This window comes from Callithrix jacchus, chromosome 4 (assembly GCF_049354715.1).
Source record: "Callithrix jacchus isolate 240 chromosome 4, calJac240_pri, whole genome shotgun sequence".
Classification (NCBI taxonomy): Eukaryota; Metazoa; Chordata; class Mammalia; order Primates; family Cebidae; genus Callithrix; species Callithrix jacchus.
The window spans coordinates 50196140-50211348 of record NC_133505.1 but is presented as its reverse complement, the minus strand read 5'-3'; the positions used below and the strand labels follow the sequence as shown (position 1 = coordinate 50211348).

General features: G+C 52.7%; 1 protein-coding gene across 7 annotated transcripts in view; it reads left to right on the top strand.

The window, feature by feature from the left end:
• The window catches only part of TFEB (transcription factor EB), a 52198-nt gene that overhangs the window by 29308 nt on the left and 7681 nt on the right, over positions 1-15209 (top strand). The gene's annotated exons all lie outside the window — the stretch shown is intronic.

Below are 15209 nucleotides of genomic sequence, written 5' to 3'. Positions count from 1 at the left end.
TTCTCCTCTGTTAGGGTCAGAGGGTGCTTGTGGGCAGGTGGAGTCCCAGTCAGTGGCTTGGTGGGCCATTGGAATGTTGCCCTAGGAGGCCATTTCTCCTCTGTTAGGGGAAGATGGGGACTTTCAGGTCAGGTTTCCTCTGGCTCCCTGATGGAGATGGGGTGGGGATGCCAGCCAGAGGGCACCTGGACAGGGCAGGAGCAAAGCTGAGTTCTGGGTCTAGGGCAGCTGACAGCATTTGGGAATCTGGGTGGGCCCAGGGCTGGGAGAGGATTCAGGCATGGGAGCCTCCTGGACTTTGTGCCCCTGTTAGCTCTTCCCAGAAGCCCAGCTTTTGGGCAGGATGGGGTAAGGGGGTCTGGGGGTGGGTATAGGTGTGTGCTGTGAGGGGAGAAGAGCCCCTGGCTGAGTTCCCAGGCCACTGCCTGTGTTGTCTAGTGGCCTCTGCCAGCGCTGGCTGCCCCGTCCTGCCCCCACCAGGCGTGACTCAGATCGAAAGCAGAAGCTGCCAGACATTGCACAGGGTGAAGTGAGGCAGAACCAACTGTGCTATTTTGGAACCTGGTTAATTCCCCCTTCTGCCCCCACCACCCTGCCCTCAGGGCTCCTATCCCCTCCTGCTGTCTGGCACTTTAGCTTCCTCAAGGGGACAGTTGGAACAGGCCTTGGTTTTCCCTGGCATGGACATGGAGGGCCATGCTGAGGCCCCTCTCCTTGCTGGGCTCCTCTCCCTGGCCAGAGGTGCTGGATTCTGGGGACTGGCGCCCTAGGATCTAGGAGGACAAGCGCCCTCTCCCGGTGGGAACTCATGAGCAGGCGGCCTTAGCGAGATGACGGTCACCAGGCCTGGCACCCACCCTCCCCCTGCCCATCTTTGGCGGTTCTCAGGCCAGCTGTCAGCTGCCTCTCCCAGGGGTGTGAGCTGACGAGAGCTTCAGGTGGGAGCCTCTCCTGGCAGTGGATCTCAGAGGGTTGGGAGGGATTTCCGGACCCAGAGGGGAGATATTTTGGTGTTGAGGGCCTTTCCAGAACCCATGAAATCACACACCCTGGTACAGCCCAACTGACCTCCCCCAGTTCATGGTTCTTTTTTGGCCATCCTAGGCCTGCTTGGGGTTCTAACCACAATTTAGAGTTTCTTTGGAGCCCATCTGTGCTTGGGGAGGGGGGGCCCTGTGGTGGTGAAAGAGGTCAGTGGGTGTGTGTTTCTGAGCTGACAACGGGAGTGGAGTTTCGAGCTGTCACCTCTTCATGGACAGGGTGGACAGGGTCCCTGGCCCTTCGGAAGCTGTGTGGTTGGGGAGGGGGTGGGCTTTGCAGCTGTCCCGTGTGAGTGTGCATGGAGCGGGGCACAGGCCTGTAGTATGGCTGCCTCTCAGGGAACCCTGAGGTCAGGGCCCCACTCTGCTGTTTACCCCTTGGCAACCTGGTGAGGACAATGTTTGTGTGTTGGGAGGAGAGGGGGGGTCAGCAGGCAGGTGACCAATTAAAATTTGGGTTCTTGCCAGCCTCAGGCAAGCAGGACTTAGGTTTCTCATTGCTCAGATGGAGCTGGGATTTAGGGAGGTGGGAGGTAGAGGCAGAGCCATGTAGAGGAGAGAGTGGGCTCCTAGACCTGCTGCAGGGGTCTCTGCACTCCCAGGTCTCCTGTGGAGCACACAGGCCCAGGCACACACAACACTGTCCCCAAGGTTGTCTGCTCTCTGCTGGAGCTGCTTTTTGGGCAGGAAGGCAAGTCCTGGTGTGCTGTGTGTGATGATGAGTGTGTATGTGTGGACAATGGTTAGTGTGTAAGAGGTGGTGTGCACAAATGGGTGCATCTGGGTTGCTTTTCCATTGGTAACCATATCAGCTTTGAAGCTGTTTCCCCACAGACCTGGACTGTTTTCCCCTCCTGCATGGGCCAGAGCTCCAGCACCAGTAAGCCCGAGCCCACTGCAGCCTTGCGTTCTGGCCTCTGCCTTGGCTTTTGGGCCTGAGAATCAGGCTGCTCAACCTCCCTGTGGGGCTCAGAAGGGCCCTGCCTGTCCTTTAAAATAGCTCTGTGCTTCCATCAGGGGCCTGTGCTTCCCAGCTGTGTCCTCCCACCTGTCACCAATTTTCATGCTTGGAACCAGGGAACCAAGTCCCCAGAAGGCAACAAGGGTAGTTGCTTTTAATGTGCCCACACACCTCCCAGTGTAGATTCTGACTCAATGGGTCTGGGCAGGTCCTGCGAGTCTGTTTGTAACCAGCAAACGGCATGCGATACCTTAAGAGGCCCTCTCCCATCTAAGGCCCTCACCGTCCAGCCATATGGTCAGTGGTCACCCAGGCAGGGAGCTAATACAGACCACTTCCAAGGTGCTAGGCACATCACATACTTCAGTTCCGTTTACCCCCTCGCTGGCTCTGAGGAAGGTGGCATTACTGCCATCCTGTGTTACAGATTGGGAAACTGAGGCTCTGAGCGATTAAGCACCTGCTCCTGGTCACAAAGCTGCCAAATGGCAAAGCAAGATTTGAACGCTGGTCTGTCAGGGTCCAAAGCATATTCATGATCCCCGCAGCCCAGCTGTCTTCCGGAGGGCGGGTTCAGGACAGACGGTGTGGTGTACTGGGGGTGGAGGCGGGGGCCAGGACTCTGTCTGGGAACTGCAAGGGTACTCCTGGGTGGTTTTGGGTGGAAGGGGTATCTTGAGGGGAAGGAGGGTCTGAATGGGAGTAGTTCTAGAGGAAATAAGCTGAGGGAGGCTGGTGTCCTGCCCCCACCTGCTTAGCCAAGGGCCCCTTCACTAATGGGCTCAAGACCCCCTACATGCCTCCTGTGGCACTTTCCAGACAGACTCCACAGGGGTGCCCAGCACACTGTTGGCACACACACACACGGAGACCAGATGCCCCAGTTCTGCTACCTACCAGCTGTGTGACTTTGGGCAAGTTTCAGCTTCTCTGTGACTCAATTGCCCCTCTGTAAATCAGGGAGATGTTAATACTTCTGGCATGGCGGATGGAGTTGTGGTAAGGATTAAATCAGTAACACGTAGCAAGGCAGAACAGTGCCTGGTGCACAGTAAGCACTCAGTGTGCATAGTCATAATGTCTCTTGGTTTGCACCTGCGGGAAAGCCGGCCACCTTCTGTGAACTGAATGCAGTTGTCCATGCTCATAGGTGTTTTTGTTCTTTCTTCTCCCATCCCCCTCTCCTTCAGTGGTACAGTGGTTGTCTCCAGAGTACTCAGAAGCAGGTTTGACTCTTAACAAAGGCAGGGAGTCGTTCTTTGCAGCAGACCAGCCACAGGGAGACTGGGGAGGCTGGGGCCAGGCTGGGGCCAGCCTGGGGCAGCAGATGATGAAGGAGGAGCAGCCCCAGGAGCAGGGGCAGGAGCCAGGCACTGGTGGGGTTGGAGTGCTCTAAGAATCTTGGGCCTAGGGCAGGGAGGGCTGAGGTGGAGGTGGCTTAGGTACTGGGACCCTGAGAGCCATTATTAGCCAACTCAGGACAGATGCAGGGAGGCCTGGGCCTGTGGCTGGGTTTGGAATCAAGAGCCAGAAGCTGCTCTGTGTGCCAGCTGTGTGCCTGGTTGTGTCTGTAGTGCCCGCCTCTTCTCATACTTGGAGTCAATGAGCCTTCCCTGCCCTAAGCAGCTGGCAGCTAGCAGAAGACGCTGGAGTGTGGATTCTTTTCTCCTGAGAAGATGGAAAAGCAAAGGCCGTGTCCTAAGGCCGCCATGGCTCTGGAGAGGGAATTCCCGAATGCAGGGGCAGCCAGCACATGGGGCGGTGAAAGTGCTGTCTGGCTCTTCAGGCCAATTCTACCAGACCAACCCTGTGCACATCCATGCTGCCAGAGCCGTCAGCACACTGGGCCTTATGAGAGGTCCCACCCAGCCTCTCCATGTTAACATGATTTGTGAGGGCCTTCAGGCCCAGAGAGGGGGCAGGACTTGCCCAAGGTCATACTGGGTGGTGCGTAGCCAATTGCTGGTCTTCCAGTCCCACTCTGTCCTTAGCTAGGCTTTTGTGCTGGACCCGTGGGGGCTGAGGGAGCCCTTGCAAAACAAGACTCATCTCAGAGTCAGAGCTTGTGGGCCCCAAATTAACAATGGGATGAACTGACCAATCAGAGTCTTAGGCCTCATCTTCCCTGGGGAGGGACCTCAGTGACCACATTGGCTGACTTAGTGAAAACTTAGCTGATCTTCCCTGCAGGGGAGGCAAGCAGGTCTGCTGGGGTGGGTCAGAGGGTGCTTATGGGCAGGTGGAGTCCCAGTCTCTAAGCCTCCTTTCTTCCCCTCAGGCCCCTTTCCTATCCTAGGAGCCATCTATGGCTGAGCCCCACTCCTCCCAACCCTTGCCACCCTCACCTCACTATGGTCTGGTGCCAGATCTCTGATCCCTGGAATCACATTTCTGTCTGACCAACTTTATATAGCCTCGCCTTCTGCCCCCCCCGATCCACGACCTCTGGTGGGCTAATGGTCTCAGTGAGATTCAGATTTGTCACCCTGTGAGCCTCCTGGGCATGGATGTCTTGGCTGTTTGGCAAAAGAGCATGTGTGGGCGGGGTCTGGGAAGGCTGAGGAGCATGCAGGCCTCTCTGGGGAACCTCTGTAGGATTCACTGAAGGTGCCATGGCATGGGGGAGTGGGGCAGGGCTGGAAGTGCAGGGGACAACAAGTCATCTACATGGGGAGACCTTTCCTATGGGCCCCAGGTTTCCTCCTCTGGACTGGAGCTGGTGATGGCCACATACCTGAGAGACCTGGGCTCGAATCCCCACTTCACTGTGTTCCTGCAGTATGACCTCTGACAAGCTGCTTAACCCTTCTTTATTTGAGATGGAGTCTCACTCTGGGTGCAATGGTGCGATCTCAGCTCACTGCAACCTCTGCCTCCTAAGTTAAGCCATTCTCCTGCCTCAGCCTCCCATGTAGCTGGTACTATAGGCATGCGCCACCATGCCCAGCTAATTTTTGTATTTTTAGTAGAGACGGGCTTTCGCTGTGTTGACAAGGCTGGTTTCAAACTCCTGACCTCCAGTGACCCACCTGCCTCGGCCTCCCAAAGCGTTGGGATTACAGGCATGAGCCACTGCATCTACTTAACCTTTCTGAGTCTCGGTTTCCTATCCTGCTGGCCTTGGCTGTCTGTCCCGTCAGGTGTTTGTGGTGATGAATGATTGAACAGGGGTCCCCTGCACAGTGCAATGTGGGAGACACTCAGAGCCAATGTGGGAGACACTCAGAGCGTTTGCTCAGAGTGGGTGATAACTGAGTGTGTGGGAGTCATGGGACCAGCAGCCCCTGAGGGCCCTGCATCTCTTTTTGGAAAGTCTGATGGGTGAGATGGCGTGGAGGTTCTAAAGAAGGAAAGTGATTTCTCTGAAGCTTCCTTGTAACTGAGGAGACTGGTAGGTGGCAAGGAAACGCTAGAGAACAAAGCACGGTAGATATAGGCAGGAGGCTGGAGCGGATGGACTGCCCAGAAGGTGGGTGCCAGGGCTCAAGGGCTACTCCCCAACCCAGAAGAAAGGTGGCTGCGTGCTAACGGAATCCTTAGACTGCAAGGGGCAGCTGATGCAGCTACACGTGTGTGCACATCCATGTGTGTGCATGTGTGGGGGCATGTGTGAGAGAAAGAATAGAAAAAGAGAGAAGCAGACCCAGAGAGACAGAGAGTCCACATGGGTGTCTGGGCTAATCTGTGCATATCACAGGGGTGGAATCCCTTTCTGGTTTCTCCTTTCATGCTTCTTTTAGCTACATGTCCCCTTATCCCTGTATTGCCATGCCCAGTGGCAGTCTTCCTTGCCAGTGCCCAGCTGGTCCCTGTGGGACAGGACAGGGTGACTCCCTGGTCTGCAAAGGCCTTTGAAGCTGCTCCCCCTGTTGATGCGGGCCAACAGGCTGGACAGCCAGGAGGCGCCAGTTCCCACCCTTTCCTGTGGGATGTGAGCTGAAACTTGGGGCTGATGGGCCTGAGCTGTGGGAACAGGAGGCCATTAAGTGGGCCAGGAGCTTGTGTGACCGCCCTTCCTCTCTCCTCTCCTTCCTCTCCCTCCTCCCCACCTCCTGCTGGTGCTCAGAGATTTAAAAACAAGCCCCTGACTGCCCCTGCCCCCAGCCCTGCCGTCTTCCGCAGCACATCCCTGCAGGGGGTCCCGGAGAGGCGTGCAGAACACATCCTGGGGGCTTGCTCTGCTGCTACAGAGACACATTGTGCAGGTCCCCCTTTTTGAGCCTCTGCTTCCTCATGTAATTCATTCTTTGTTTCTTGATCTTTATTCATCACAAATAGGGGCTGGTCAGTCCACAGTAAATTTGCTCACTTGGCAGAGCAGTTCCATTGCATGAAAGATACAGAAGACCACATCCTGCATGGCAGCCTTTGTGTGCTGTTGGAGACCAGTAGCACTCAGCCATGGTGAGGCAGGACAGGGTCCCGGAGGGAACCTGCCAGGGTGGTGGTGACATTCTCCATCTTGATCTAAACAGTGATTACACAAGGGCACATGCCTGTAAAGATTCACTGAGCTGTACACCACAAATCTATGCATTTTGCTAGGATAAATGACACCTCATGAAAAGGGAAAAAGACCAAAATATGGCATTAAAAACATTAAAAACATGTACGTGTCCCATTGACCTCATTTCTGCTTCTGGTTTCAAGGACCTTCCAGTCAAATAGTACACACTTACCAGGTATCTTGGGTTTGCTGTTTCAGTATCAGAAGTTGCCAGCTAATATAATAAAAAGCTACATGATGAAGTATCTCCAGTGTGCCAGGAACTGTGCTAAACTCTGGCTACTTATCCCTCAGAACCCAAAGAGGTGGATATTGTTATTGCTCACCTGCCTCTCTCATCTCCTGCAGTGAATGACATGATATACAAGCTTTGGAAAAGAAAAATTTAAAGGACCCAAGGCTTTTGGAGAGGAAACAGAGGGTGGCTGGTAATAGGAAAAGCTGGCCTGAGGCCTTCCTGCCCCTATCTAGTAAGGAGAGACCGAGGTTGGGGTTACCACTAGGCTGCTCTGCCCCAGTCTGAGCTTTCAGATGTGTGTGTGTGTGTGTGTGTGTGTGTGTGTGTGTGTGTGTGTGAATGAATGGGTGAATGGATGGGACCCTTTCCCCAAAAGAAACTTGTGCAGGGAAGCCCCCAGTGGACCTGGATGGAGCAACATTGAATAGTGATCAGAATGGTGACACCTACCCTCTGCCCATATATTCACACCTGCAGACAGCCTCCATACCCAGCCTCCTAACTTAGAGCACAACTGCTCTATGAGAGACGTGGCCCCACCTGGCAAGCCTAGCCTGACTGATGGGAAGACTGAGGCTATGTCCAGACATTGAGTCCAGTCCAAAGCTGGGACTTGAACCCTAGCACTTGGCCTTTTCCACAGCATTATATGGGCAGGATTACTGGCTCCTGGGAGTCATAGGACTCCTTTCCACCTGTCACTCTGTTTGGGCCTGGGCCATCTGATGCCCGCTCCCCAGGTCTTACAGTGACTCATGACCACCTCCGTAACTTGGAATGGCTTTGTCCATGGGAATAATGTGAGGTTCTTGTTCTGTTTCCTTGTTCGTCAAGTCTTCCTCTGCCGCCTCCCCTGCCAGAGGGGGCTGAGAACAACCCCAAGTTTGGTATTTTTTCCTCTCTTCCCTTCCCAAGGCTGAAAGGTTCCTAGGAGGCCATGAAGCCCTTCCTTTGCCTCCAGGAGCCTCGAACCTGTTCAGAAAGCCTTCGTTTTGTGGTCAGTTTCTTTCCCCAGGACTGACCGGGCAGCTCTCCCACAACTGACAGCGTGTAACAGACTGCATCAGAAGAAAACTTCTTCCGACCACAGAGGCACGGAGCGTCATCAATGGCTTCAACAGGCTTTCCAGCCTCTGGGCTTGCACACTTTGTTGTTTCAGCAGCCAGACATGTGTTTTTCTGGGAATACAGGAAATTATCTCTGCTCTTTGAGGAAGGGTAGAGTTTTTTTTTTTTTTTTCTGCCTGTGTTTGGGGATTCCAGACTGTTCCATCATCCCGGACACCCTCTGGCCCCTGGGATGGATGAAAGAGATCAGCTGCTGAAACTCTTTGATCGTAGAAAGACTTCTTCATTGAGAATTCCTAAAACAAAACGTGGCAGCCCTCACCCTGAATGCAGGACTGAGGCCAAACTACCAGCCCCAGGGTTGGGGTGGTGCAGCCAGTCTTGGTCCAGCCTTGCCGATCATTAGCTCTGTTACCTTCAGCGAGTGACAACTTCTCTGGGCCTATGTTTCCTCATTCCTCGAGTGGGGACAACAATGGTACCCACGTCACTCACATCACGAAGTAACTGTGATAATTACATAAGATACTTCGAACAGTACCTAGCACACAGTAAGCACTCTATGAGCATTAGCTGTTAGCATAAAATATTTTTTCTCAATTAGAAGGATACACATGTTCATTATAGAGAAAGAATAACATTCCAAAAGGCTCTTAAAACCACACAAAACACTTATGGTTTCATCATCCAAGGAAGTCAGTAATTTTGCATATTTCCTCCCAAGAGGTTTTTCTATACATATTTTTACATTGTGATGATAAGATTTGATGTACAATTTTACATCCTCCATTTTATCACTTGACATATCCCCATGTTATTTATTGTAAGTATTTATTGTAAGCAGTCCATCAGGAGGGACACACCATAATTTATTTAACTATCCTATAACTGGACATTGAGGTTAGTTTTGATTTTTTTTTTTTTGTATAATGAGAAGTGCATCTTTGTGCACAAATGCCTTTCCTGCATCTAAGATTGCTTCCTTGGACTAGTGAATATTTTTCAAGGCTTTGACATATATTGGCAAATCGCTTTTCCAAAGACATTGTACCAAGGTATGCTCTGGCAGTTGTGTTGAAGGTGTCTGGTACCAAAGGCATTTTAAAGTCATACACACACTTGGGGAAGGGGGGGTTTTGGGGAAGGTGTGGTGTTGGTGAAGATAGTTTACTTAACTCTTTTAAGCTATTTAAGGTGTGCCCTCATTCTTCTTCTTCTTCTTTTTTTTTTTTAAGATGGAGTTTCACTTTTGTCACCAAGGCTGGAGTGCAGTGGTGTGATCTCGGCTCACTGCAACCTCTGTCTCCCAGGTTCAAGCAATTATCCTGCCTCAGCCTCCCAAGTAGCTGGGATTACAGGCATGTGCCACCACACCTGGCTAATTTTTGTATTTTTAGTAGAGATGGGGTTTCACCATGTTGCCTAAGCTGGTCTTGAACTCCTGACCTCAAGTGATCCACCTGCCTCAGCCACTCAAAGTGCTGGGATTACAGGTGTGAGCCACTGCACCTGGCTGGTTTGCCTTCATTGTTATGTGATTTTGAAATGAGAATATAACACACATGGAGAAAAATATAAGGGAGCAGCTATACAAATTATTGTAAATATGACATTCTCATGCCACCAACACCCATATCAAATTACAGAACATTCCTAATCCCCTCACCCACCAAGCCATCTTGTGCCCTCTCCCAGGCACTCCCTAAGGGTGATTAGGATCCTTACTTATAACATAGATTCATGTTGCCTGTTTTTGAACTTACATATGCAGAGCATGCTGTATCTGCTTTTATGCCTGCCTTCTTTTGTTAACATTACTGTGAGAGTCATGTGTGTCATGTGTGACAACGGTGTGTTTGCTGTCATTGCTTTGTAGCATTCAATTGTATGGATGTACCATCACTTCATTTTTTTTTTTTTTTAAGACACAGTCTCGCTCTGTTGCCCAGGCTGGAGTGCAGTGGCAGGATCTTGGCTCACTGCAATCTCCGCCTCCTGGGTTCAAGCGATTCTCCTGTCTCAGCCTCCTGAGTAGCTGGGACTACAGGCACACACCACCACGCCTGGCTTATTTTTGTATTTTCAGTAGAGATGCGGTTTCACCATGTTGGCCAGGTTGGCCTCGAACTCCTGACCTCAGGTGAGCTGCCCACCTTGGCCTCCCAAAGTTCGGGATTACAGGCGTGAGCCACCGTGTCTGGCCCACCACTTCTTCATCCATCTTTCTTTAATGGACATTTGGGTAGTTTCCAGTTTTGGCTCCTATATACACAAACATGCTAGTATATGTGCTTTGGTGAACACATGGATGCTTTTCTGTTGGGCATAAATAGGAGTGGAGTCCATGGGTCATGGAGTGTGTTTTCAGCTTCCTGCTCCAAGTTTTAAAGAATCATTTAGAGGGCAGAAAAATCCCCAAAGCAGTTCAGGCCTCACAAGCCACTGAATGGACCTGTGTCAACTGAGAGTAGTTTGAGGGCGCTGCGTGAAGATGGTACTCCCCCGCAGAAGCCCTTGTCTGGGGCTGTGGTGGAAACTGAGTGGAGCCCTGGCCCTCCAGCTCCAAATGCTATGTGGCTGTGACCCTGGCTCTGTGTCTCTGCTGGCCACTGGGTGTCCTCACCCAGGGTCCTCAGCTGGCCTAATGACCATTGCACTGATCAGGGCAGGGCTTCGGTGGAGCTGGGGGGATTCCTTCCCCTTGGTGACCCACCGTTGGACATGACTGGAAGCACTGGAAGCAGGATGGGCCCCCCATAAACCCCGAGAAGCTGCTGTGCTTCCTTTCTCCTGGGTTCACAGGACCACACAGGTAGCACATATTCCCACTGTAAGAGTTGAGTGCTTCTCAAGTGGGACAAGGAACTATAAAAATCCCTCTTTATCCCTCTCCCTCCACCACCCCTTCCCACTACCCTCCCCAGTGATAACAACTCTCAACAGTTTGGGGTGCTAGGGGAGCCCAGAATAGTAGTTAAAGAGTGGGGGCTGTGAGCCAGGCTGCCTGGATCAAATCTCCATTCTATGACTTAATCAGCTGTGTACCCTGGAGTGAGTTCCTTCACCTCTCTGTGCCTCAGTTTCCTCCAGGAAAAATGGGGATAATACTAGTACTCACCTCGTTAGGTTGTTTGAAGACAAAAGCATGAACATTTGAAAAGCACAGTGGCCAGCCCTGACCCACGCAATCATTCACAAAGCATCTAGTGGCGGGTGCGATGGTCCTCCTGATCCTGTCCACACATATACCATGTCCTGCTTCATGGGCTCAAGCTGTGCATTTATTCTGCACTTTACCTTTTCCACTCAATACTGTATCTTTGATATCTTCTTTCCTACATCTGAGACTTCCCTGTTCTGGGCTCCTCCTTCTCATTGCCTCTCATGGAGACCAGCGATTTCTCCCTGTCTGTCTCCTCCCTGTGTCCACATCTTCCCTCAAGTACAGTTCTGACAAGACTGGTTCATACTAACATGTAAATAACTGACAGGCAAGGCCCACACACAGGCTGGATGAAACCAGCTCTGGCCTGAGCAGAGGAGACCAGGATCCCCAGTTATGAAGCAACTGCCACATGCTTACTTTGAATCCTCCCCATGAACCCAAAAGGCAGGTTCTGTGCTTAGCAGGTGCCGTGTTTTACAGAGGAAGACAGCAAAGCACAGAGAGGTGAAGTGGCTTTCCGAAGTCACCTAGCCAGTAGGGCCAGGGAGCCTATGGGACAGCAGAACTCATTTTGGACATGACTAAGCTGGAATCCAGACTGGGCTTTGAGGCAGAGTCAGCTGAGAGGCTCTGGGTGGGTAGCACCAGGAGGCAGCTGGAGGGTCCTGGGGGTGTTGATGGGGGCAGCCATGTGATGGGGGAAGAGGCAGGGATTTTCTAAGGCATCAAACCCTTCTTCTCATGAGAGTGTTACCTGGGAGGGGCAGGAGAGAAGATCTCCAGGGTAACACCCATCCCTGGTGTCTACATGGAGTGGGCACTCCAGGCCCCCAGTGTTACTGAACGAGCACATGGCGGACCCTTTCCAGGCATGCTGGGTCTGAGGGGCCAGATGGTGGGAGGGGTGGGGGCATTTTGGTTCTCCCACATCCATCCTGTTAGTTCTTCCTGGCTGGACTGGTTGTCCAGGGAGGCTGTAAGTGGCCCCTCAGGATTTGAGAGTGAGTAGGTGTGCTCAGAGGCCAAGGGTGGGGTATTAGCATGCCCTGGATGACCCCCATCGCTCTTTGATCGCCTCATGGGCCTCCCTCACCTATGCCCATCCCACACACACCACACTCAGCAACCCAGGGCTGGGAACCAGGGCCAGGGGAGAGGGCTGGAGCTTCACTGGAGGACAAGCTCTGTGGGTGTGACAGCTCCAAACTTGGGGATGGGGAGTCTCACTGGCCTGCCATCCTTTGTAAGAGGACAGGGGACAGTAGCTAAGGCTACTGACACCCACCGATGCCACAGGTACCTTGCTGTGTCCACTTCTCCAACGTCCTCTCCCAGGAGGTTCACCTGGATTCTGGTGGGGGGGTGGGGCAGGGATTCCCAAGTCCATTGTGCAGATGAGGGAACTGAGGCTGGCCCAGCCACCCCTAGCCCAGGCTCTCCTCATAGCAAAGCCAGCTCCAGCAGAGGCCAGGCCAGACGCTCAGCCCTTTGTCAGAGAAACAAGGGGCTTGTTCTCCCCCAGCTTCCCTGTGCCGGCTGGCACTGCCAGGCCCAGTGCCTGCACCCCCACCAGGGCCAACTGAAGTCAGATTGTCCCCAAGGGTAGGGGGGTGACCCAGTGCTGTGTGGGTGGGTGTATAGAGGGTACAGCTGCGAGGGGGTGGGCTGGGCTGGAGTCAGAGCCTATGAGGTCTGTAGGGCTAGTGTATGTGTGGTGGGCAGTGGGGGCACAAAGACAGGGATACCCCTCTGTAGCAGCATAGGAAGGGGGTGGGTAAAGGCCTGGGTGGAGACTGCAGCTGTGTTCCTGCTGCAGGATGGGAAGGGGGTGGTGGGTGTCTGCTTCTTTCTCTCTGCGGACTGCCCTGTTGGGAGCTGGGCAGAGAGACCCAAGGGGATGAGACAACCCCTTTACTGATTCATGGTGTAGAGGGGCAGAGAAGGAAGGAGGGTGGGGTGAGGGTCATTGCCTGCCTTCCCACCTTGTCGGGAAGGCACAGTGATGGTGGGAGGAGCCCTGGCTGGCGGTCAGGTGGCACGGGCTCCATTCCTGGGCCTGGCAGCCAGGCAGCCTGCAATAAGCTTCCTGCCCGCTCTGTGTGGAGACCCTGTCCTCCCCAGCATGGGCTCAGAGGTCATGCTGCCTGGGGCTGGGTTCCAGCTCTGTCCCTTTTGCTGCTGAAAGACACTTAATCTCCTGTGCCTCTGTTTCTCCATATCCATAAAAGGAGAGTAATTCTCAGAACTCCTTCAATGGGCTGTTGGAGGTGCAAGAGTTTGGAACATTGCCTGACATACAGTAAATGCTCAAATAAATGCAAGTTAGTATTTCTATGATCTGGTGATTTTCACTGAATATTTGCAGGTTCTTTTGGCTAATGCTGACTAATTCCAGTGTCTGGCATTAGCCAGAACATGTCAGCTTTTGCTGCTTCCCTTTGCCACCCCCTGGGCCTCATTGTTAGGAGTTGAGATGCAGCTCTGGCCTCTGGTCCACGCTGATCAGTTTGCCTGCCAATCATCTGCTCATCCATGTCTCATACGCTCAGCCTCCCTGGTGCTACACAATGTAAGACATATTCATTTCATGTAATGCTTCAGTCTTCAGAAGCAGAAACTGTTTACTAATGAGAAACTGAGGCTCAGATAGGTTATGCGACTTGCCCAAGGTCACACAGCAAAGAAGTGACAGAACTAGGATTCAAGACCGTATCTGCTCAGTTCCAAAGTCCTTGCTCAACCACAAAGTCATACTGCCTCTTGCAATATCCCCAAGATGGGACCCTCCAGCCCCTACCAGAACCTTCATGGGGTCTGGACACACCCAGGAGCCCTGCATCTCTCAGAGTCTCAGCCTATCCCAGCTGGGGAGGACCTTAGAAATCACTGGATCCAACTCTTTCATTTTGTGCATGGAGAGATGGAGGCTCTGAGGGGGAAGGGACATACCCTGGTTCACTCAATGAGCTAGGGACAGAGTGGGCCCAGCTGTAGGACTCGTTCTTCCCTGTCCTTCCTTCCAGACTGGGCTTGGGGGCTTAAGTCACACCTGTCCCACTGAGACCTGTAGAAGATTAGGGCTGATATGGTGGGTGGTGGGAAGTCCTCTCTGGGCCCTGGCAGTGCCAGGTGCCTGGAAGTGGCCCTCCCTGCACAGGCCCTCCTCAAGCCTGTGGACTTGCCTTTCTCTTTATTCCACTGTAGGCTCCATGAGCTCAGGGACTACAGTTGTATCGCCAGTGCCTGTCTTACAAATAAGATTCATTTCTTCACACACACATTCACCATTTGCCATGTCCCAGGTCCTGGGCCAGAGGCCCAAGGTTTAGCAGGGAAAAAGACAGAAAATGCCTGCCCTCAGGGAAGTGTACATTCCCAGTAAGAAAGAGACAGACAGTGACTGAAACAGCTAAGCAAAAATGCATAGTATTTAAGATGGTGATAAGTGATATGGAGAAAAATAAAAGGGAAGAGGCATAGGGAGTGGGGGTGGGGGCTTTGTAATTTTAATAGGGTTGTCCTAGAAGGTCTCTAAGGTGACATTTAGGTCTTGGAGGAGGTGAAGGAGTGAGCCATGATGTCATCTGAGGGGAGAGTATTCTGGCAGAGGGAACAGCAAGGGCAGAGGCCCTGAGGTGGGGGCATGCCTGGGATGTTTCAGGGATTGCAAAGTGGCTGGTGGATGTAGCTGGAGCAGAGGAAACGAAGGAGAGCTGGCGGATGGGATCAGAGGGAAACATGAGCTGGGGCAGATCCTAGGAGGCTCTGGTCATGGGAAGGACCTTAGCTCTTCCTCTGAGGAAGGTAGGAGCCATGGGGAGTTGTGAGCAGAGGGAAGGACAGGATCCATCTACTTACTGAGTTGCCAGTAGAATGTCCTAGGACAAGCCAGAGGTGGCAGTCTGAACACTGGGCTGCCCCTGTGGGAATCCAGGTAAGACCCGGAACAGGCTGGGCCCACCTTGTGGCAGCAGGGGAGGATGGATCTGAGGTCAGATCTGACGGGATCAGGATGTGGGTGTGACACAGAGAGGGGTGGAGGTTGACTCTTAGAGTTTGGGATTTACCAATTGTGATCAGTGAAAAAGACAGAAAACCTTCAGTTTTGGTCCAGGAACCAGGAAACTTGGATTCATGTCTCAGCTGTCACCCGCTTGCTCAGCGACCTTGAGCAAATCTCTTCCCCTCTCAGGGCTTGGTGTCTTCTGTAAAATGGATGCCATCCCAGT